Source organism: Elephas maximus, chromosome 3, assembly GCF_024166365.1.
Source record: "Elephas maximus indicus isolate mEleMax1 chromosome 3, mEleMax1 primary haplotype, whole genome shotgun sequence".
Taxonomy (NCBI): domain Eukaryota; kingdom Metazoa; phylum Chordata; class Mammalia; order Proboscidea; family Elephantidae; genus Elephas; species Elephas maximus.
The window spans coordinates 162,188,035-162,194,472 of record NC_064821.1 but is presented as its reverse complement, the minus strand read 5'-3'; the positions used below and the strand labels follow the sequence as shown (position 1 = coordinate 162,194,472).

General features: G+C 45.1%; 1 pseudogene; it reads left to right on the top strand.

Moving 5' to 3' along the window:
- Positions 1–581: 581 nt before the first annotated feature.
- On the top strand, positions 582–5,082 carry LOC126071390 (acyl-CoA-binding protein-like; annotated as a pseudogene).
- Positions 5,083–6,438: the final 1,356 nt, after the last annotated feature.

Here is a 6,438-nt window from a genome sequence, read left to right as displayed (position 1 = left end):
AGCTCAGCCTAGTAGCCTTCACTCTCCAGTCTGCGGAGAACCATCTGGGGGTGTGGTAAAGTGCAGATTCTGATTCGGTAGGGCTGAGGTGGAGCCCAGGAACCTGCATTTTAAAGAACCCCCGCCCCCCACACACACCCACACATTGCAAGGAACAGAGGCACCTGGGCCATTGGGCTTTGGGTGCGAGTGTTGCCTCCTTTGGACTCCCATCCCTAACACCCAGCGAGCAGGGTCAGGGCTGAAGAAGGGGAGGAGGAGAGAAGGATGCGAACTGGGAGGCTGAGAGGGGAGGCCTGAACCTACCCGGGCATCACCCAGGAGGAAACCCACAACGGGACGTTGAAGCCTGCCCGGGTGATTAGTGTTCCGGAAACCGCGAGGACCCACTGGAGGCTTTGACCGATGCCGTGTTCTTTTCCATTTCTTCTCTGATTACATTGATCCTGTACTTTTGCTGATGTTGTGACAGTCTAATTATATACTTCTCTGCTGCTGAGCAAACAGTCGTCCCTCTCGGTAAATCCGCCTGTTACACAAGCGCCGGCTCTGGGACACTGTCATTATCTGCAGCCAATCCCATGACGCACCGAGGGCGGGCACAGCCGCACACCCTCCGCTCCTGGACTCTCACTGCTGGAGCTGAGGCGCTGGACATGAGCCACGCCGGAGGCCCCAGCAGTGAAGTGACTGATGCCACACAGATAGTAGGGGTTAGAGCTAGGATGGAACCTGGAACTGGGGGTGGGGTGGGGTAGGGGTGCTACTATCCAAGGCCTCTTTCTTTCTTATTTTCTTTCTTCCATCAAACATCCATTGAGTGCCTATTTCAAGAATTTTGAAGAGGAAAAGTCCCACCTGGCCACTTGCAGAGAGTAATGGTAGGGTGGTGCCAGCTGGACCGCCTCTGAGAAGCCTCTGTGGGGTCCATTTTCCTGGCCCTCAGAAACTTTCTGCATCTGTGTGCCAGAGCTTGCTGAGCTAGAAGGTGCTGACTCATGCAGACAAAGCTCACAAGAGACTGATGTCTAAGACTGGAAGGGAGTCTCCTGTTTTGGCCATCCTGCATCTGAACCTCCTTCCTCTGTTTGGAAAATCTGCTGCCTAAAGAGGTAGAGCCCACTTCCCAGTGCTGAAGCTGAAACTATTAGCCAATCTGCTTCCCAGCCTTCTTTGTGACCAGCGCTTGGGCACGTGGTCTAGGTTCTGTGGATCAGATGCTCCCATTTCAGATTTTGAATCAGAAACCAGTAATGGGAAGAAGCAGTGACACCAAGACTCTGATTATCAACAGGGGGCAACAGTGTGTGTGTGGTGGGGGGAACAGTTTACAGCCAGGTGAGGTAGCTGCGATAAGATCCACTCTCTATGTCTATGGTGACTTCACTGGGTCTTCCCTGGACCAGCTCTGCAGTGTGATTTTTAGGCCTTATTCCTGGTAGCAGAGCAAATTAGCAAGTTCTCAGCTATCCTGCTGATTCTGTGGGATCCCCAATACCTTTTTAATAAATTCCTCTTTGCTTAAATTAGCCATCTTTTTTTTTTTTTTTTTTTAAATTGCTTGAAACTGCAAAGATTGGAAGACCCTGGTGTGGATGAACACTGAGAATGACACCTGTCAGGTGAGTTAGTTGGTCCTGGCAGTTGGGGTATCGCATCCTCTTCCTTTGGGAAGCTATGAGAGAATGGCAGGAGTCTCTTCCCAAGCAGCAACGGAGCAGGCACTGTGGCAGGCTGATGAGAGAGGCATTCGGGCCTGAATGTAAGGAAGGTTCAGAGTGGGCCTAGCAGTTGGTCAAGAGGTATGAAGTGATCAATCAATGATTTGCACTTCATGGAATCCCTTTTCCCTGAAGGGAAATTTGAAAAGCTTTTATCCTTGGATAAGAAATCTGGGTCCCCAAAAGTGAAGGCAGCCACAGAAAATGCTGAAAATGTATCCTCCTCTGCTCTCATATAACTTGCTTGCTAAGCTGTCCTGATAAGTGGAGAAGAGGGTACAAGTTTGGTGAAAAGAAAAATCCTAAGGGGGCAACTACTTTCACAATCCTTTATTAGCTCATTTAATTGGCGCAGAACTCCATGAAGTAGGAAGGTTAGTTACTATAAATCATTCCCAATTTTGGATTAGGAAACTGAAGCTCAGAGAAGGTAAGCCATTTGTCCGACATTGCACTTTGTCCTGGGACAGGGAAATGAGCCCTCTGACAACTCTGCCTCCTTCCTTCAATGGTGAAGTGTTAGAAAGATGGGTAGGAAAAGAGTCTAGAGACATCTAGATCAGAGGAATGAAGTCAGCACTGCTTATCTCTGGCCTCTTCCTTTCTATGGCAGTGGCACCCTGACTCCTGCCCCTCTGGGCCCCTATTACCCCTTCAAGCTGCCCAGGTGGCCCAGCACCTCCACTGCCACGTTACACTTGACACTGCCTGCCATATCAGTCCCAACAATGCAGCCCACACCCTCCTCTTGAGCTTGCCTGCCATATCAGTCCCAACAATGCAGCCCACACCCTCCTCCCTCCCCATCAAATTTGACTAGTTCTAGGTTCCATTTGGGGAAACCCTGGTGGCGTAGTGGTTAAGCGCTATGGTGGCTAACCAAAGGGTTGGCAGTTCGAATCTGCCAGGCGCTCCTTGGAAACTCTATGGGGCAGTTCTACTCTGTCCTATAGGGTCGCTATGAGTCGGAATCGACTCAACAGCACTGGGGTGGGTGAGGTTCCATTCCCTCTGGGCCTTGCTGTAAATAAAACTTACACCTTCTTAGGGTTTTCAATGGCTGATTTTTCAGAAGTAGATTGCCAGGCCTTTCTTCCAAGTGGGTGGACTCTAAATGCCAGCTGAGCTTAACTGTATGCATCACCCAAGGACTCCTATACCTTCTTACTCCAAACCTAGCTCTCCTGCCACCAAAGGAAAGTATTCGCCTGAAGAAGACTGAGAGGAGACAGGGATTTACTGGCAAGAGTTCTAGGTGGGAATTGGAAAGCCAAGACATGACTTGGCTCCATCAGAGATTCATTAGGATGCAGACAATGCCACTATGGTGGTTTTTAAAATATATCCATGAATGATTAGATGTTCCTTTCTTTATGAGGTAGAGCTTCATTTCCTATCCTTTGAGTGTGGTCTGGACTTAGTGGCTCATTTCTAGTAAAAAGAGTAAGGTGGAAGTGATGATATGTTACTTCTGGGACTTGGCCATAAGAAGACACCAAGGCTTCCTCCTTGCCCTATCTTGGATCACTTACTCTGAGGGAAGCCAGCTGCCATATGGTAAGGTTATCAAGCATCCTTGTGGAGAGGCCCACGTGGGGAGGAACTGATGCCCCTAGCCAACAACAATGTGAGTAGCCATTTTGGAAGTAGGTCTTCAGATGACTGTAGCCATGGCTGACATCTTTACCATAACTTCATGAGACCCTGAACAAGAAGAACCCAGCTAAGCTATTCCCAGATTCTTGACCCTCAGAAACTGTGTGAATAATAATTTTTTGTTGCTTTAAGCTGCTAAGTTTTGGCAGTAATTTGTTACATAGCAATAGAGAAATTATACAATCTCATATTATTTTGGAAACCCTGGTGGTGTAGTGGTTAATAGCTATGGCTCCTAGCCAAGAGGTCAGGAGCTCAAATCCACCAGGCACCCCATGGAAACCCTATGGGGCAGTTCTACTCTGTCCTATAGGGTCGCTGTGAGTTGGAATTGACTTGACCACAGTGGGTTTTTGGTATATTTCTATTTGCCTCTCTCCTAATTATAAGATGTAGACAATAATATTAGCTTTGCAATATTAAAAGCTAAAACAAAACAAAAAAATACAACCATAAAAATACTTGAAGACCTTTGGAAAAACATTATTATAAGCCATTTTAAGACCCACCAGGATGGCCAAAATAGTTTGGACAAAAATAAAGACAGATAATAACGAATGTTACTGAGACAACTGAAACTCTCAAACACTGCTCGTGGGAATGTAAATTAGTAAAATCACTTTAGAAAAGTGTTTGGCAATATTTACTAAAGCTATGCATACTTATACCCTGTTGTCATTAGGTGCCATGGAGTTGATTTCGACTTTTAGCGACCCTATGGGACGGAGTAGAACTGCCCCGTAGGGTTTCCAAGGAGCAGCTGGTAGATTTGAACTGCCGACCTTTTGTTTAGCAGCCGAGCTCTTAACCATTTAGCTACCAGGGCTCCTCTCATACCCTAGGAAGCAGCAATTCCATTCCTGGGGAGATACTCAAAAGATATGTTCAAGAATGTTCATAGCAACAGTATTCATAATAGCCTCCAACTGGAACCAATCCACATGTCCCTTCATAATTGAATGGATAAATTGTTTTACTGATTCATTGAAATACTATTCAGTGATGAGAATGAACGATATCTTCATGCTTATGTTCATAGGCATAATGTTGAGCAGAAGAAATCCAGCACAAAATAGTTCACACCGTAGGACTCCTTTATATACATTACAAAAGGAGGCAAAACTTATCTGTGGTGCTAGCAGTCAGGATAGTAGTTACTTCTGACGGGGTAGTGACTGGAATGGGGAAGAGGGAGGCTTCTTGTGGGGGGTGGGAGGAGGACTGCCAGGTTCTCTTTTTTGATCTGTGTGGGATGACACAGGTTTGTTCAGTCTGTGAAGTCACTGAGCTTGGTGCTTGTGGTTTGTGCAGTTCTCTTTATTTATGTCACTTTTCAATAAAAACTTGAATCATTTTAAGAGATAAGATGGTCCTATCTTAAGCTGTATCTTCCTTCTCGTTGCTTCTGTGGGCTCTGTGGAATCCTTGCCACCCTGACGGCACATCTCAGGCTGAGTCTGACAGAGCCGCCAAAGATGTTGAACACCTTAAGACCAAACCAGCCGATGGTGAGATGTTGTTCATCTACAGCCGCTACAAATAAGCCACTGTGGGCGTCATACACACAGAGCAGTCTGGGATGTTGGATTTCAAAGGCAAGGCCTGGTGGGATGCCTGGAATGAGCTGAAAGGGACCACCAAGGAAGATGCTGCAAAAGATTATATAGACAAAGTAGAAGAGCTAAAGAAAAAATACAGAATATAAGAGACTGGATGTAGATTTCAGCCAAATGTTTGACCCAAACAGACGCAGCACCTTGTTTTTTCTAATACTTCAGGTGAAGTTCACTCACCAGTTAACCCAGTTCCTTGGACTGTCTGAAATATGGCTTTCACAGGTTATGAGCAGAAATGGTTACTGACTTGCGCTGTGTAGTTTTTATTTGTAGATCAATTAAAAGTGCATTTGTTACTTTGGGGAAAAAGAAAAATAAGACATTTAGAGGAAGGCATTATATAATTGTGATCTACCTTGATATAAAACAAAACAAAAACTCAAGGCTTAAACTGATAAATCAGGGGATAGTCAGACACTATACAAAAGGTTTTTCTTGCCTTCCAAAAGGATTAATGGTACATTTTCTTTGTTTTCCTGGTGTATCTAAAGTATGATTCTATTGAGACATAGAACTTTTTTAGGGTCATTGCTGAAGTGGGGCATGCCTGCACTTTTAAAAATATTTCCTACTTCTGGTCTCCCCTTCCTCAGCTCTCCTAGGTCTAAATCAGTGACTCACTCAGAATGCAAAGAAGGTCTTAAAATTTTTTGATTGGATGTGTTCCAACAGAGGCTGGAATTTGGCAAGAAAGAGGCATAATCTTGGAACGGACAGTTTTAATATCTGGCTCCATGTCCAACGGGCAGGATCTGATGACTTCCTGAGACTACTTCCAGCTCCAAGATGCAACAGTTTTATGGAGGTAGAAAGAACCAGGGCTTTGAACCAGTTTGTTCCAGTTCATTTGGGTTCAAACCCCTGCTGAGAATTTGCATTTCGAATAAGCTCCCAGGCGATGCTAATGCTTGCTGGTTAGGAACCAATTCTGAGAACTCTAGTAGAGCAGCGGTTCTCAAATTTTATTATACATAAGAATCACCTGGGGAGCTTGTTAAACTGTAGATTCTGATTCAGTATATCTGGGGTGGAAATGCAAATTCTCAGGAGGGGTCCAAACAGATTAGTAGGGGCTCGTTCTGGTTCAAACCCCTGGGAAGAATACTGTGTTTTTTATTAAAAAAATGACTGAAACAAAACTCTAAAAAAGTAATGCCCCAATAATAAAAAAACAGGCCTAAGGAAAAAATATACAAATATATGAGTAAATAATTTTTGTGATTCTTGCCCACACCTCTCCTCCCTACCAGAGAATTACCTAACAGGAAATGGAACAAAATTTCACCTAAGTGAAGGTGGAACCACACCATGCTAGATCAAAGGTAATTCTAGGTACGAATCTCTATCCTGTGTTCTCCCCTGAGGCCACAGGGCTAATGGCATCCGTGCATGAGGTACTGAAAAAGTAGACGTGGTCAGAGGGCCAAAGTAAGGTGACAATGTAA